The sequence below is a fragment of the Pelecanus crispus genome, chromosome 14 (genome assembly GCF_030463565.1).
Source record: "Pelecanus crispus isolate bPelCri1 chromosome 14, bPelCri1.pri, whole genome shotgun sequence".
NCBI classification, from domain to species: Eukaryota; Metazoa; Chordata; class Aves; order Pelecaniformes; family Pelecanidae; genus Pelecanus; species Pelecanus crispus.
Window position 1 is genome coordinate 16110363 of NC_134656.1, and position 1092 is coordinate 16111454.

The following is a 1092-nucleotide window of genomic DNA, read 5'->3' on the forward strand; positions in this document are numbered from 1 at the left end:
GGCCCCGCCGGCCGCGGGCGCTGCGGCGCCGGAGGGAGCGGTGCCGTAGGGAGCGCTGCGGTGCCGTAGGGCGCGGTGCCCCGCGGTACGGTGCCGTAGGGTGCGGTGCCGTAGGGTGCGGTGCCGTAGGGCGCGCTGCGGTGCCGTAGGGCGCGCTGCGGTGCCGTAGGGCGCGCTGCGGTGCCGTAGGGCGCGCTGCGGTGCCGTAGGGCGCGCTGCGGTGCCGTAGGGCGCGCTGCGGTGCCGTAGGGCGCGCTGCCCCGCGGTACGCTGCCGTAGGGCGCGGTGCCGTAGGGCGCGCTGCGGTGCCGTAGGGCGCGGTAGCCCGCGGTACGCTGCCGTAGGGCGCGGTGCCGTAGGGCACGCTGCCGTAGAGAGCGCTGCGGTGCCGTAGGGCGCGGTAGCCCGCGGTACGCTGCCGTAGGGCGCGCGGCGCGGAGCCGGACTCAGCCGAGCGGCTCCGCAGCCGCCAGGCAACTTTGCCTCCGCTGAGGGCCCGCCCCCGCGGCCACCCGGTTGGCCGCGGCCGGTGATTGGCAGCTCAGCGCCGTGCCCGTCGTTGGCGGAGGGCAGAGGGGCGGGGCGGCGCCGGGAGGGGCGCGGGGGCGGTGGGGGCTGCCCGGGGCCCGGGGGGCAGCGGGCGTGCCCCGGGCTGGTCCCATTTAGGCTCCGGTGATCCCCACTGTGCTCCCAGTGGGCTCCAGTGCAGCTCCCGGTGCTCCCGGTGCGGCCCTGGTTGCCCCAGCTGCTCCCAGTTTGGCCGTGGGTGGTCCCTGTTGGCCCCAGGGTAGCCCTGGTTGCCCCAGCTGCTCCCAGTTTGGCCGTGGGTGGTCCCTGTTGGCCCCAGGGTAGCCCTGGTTGCCCCAGTGTGGCCCCAGCTGCTCCTAGTTTGGCCATGGGTGGTCCCAGTGTGGTCCCTGTTGGCCCCACGGTAGCCCTGGTTGCCCCAGCTGCTCCCAGTTTGGCTGTGGGTGGTCCCAGTGGGGTCCCTGTTGGCCCCAGGGTAGCCCTGGTTGCCCCAGTGTGGCCCTAGCTGCTCCCAGTTTGGCCGTGGGTGGTCCCAGTATGGTCCCAGGTGGTCCCAGTGTGGAT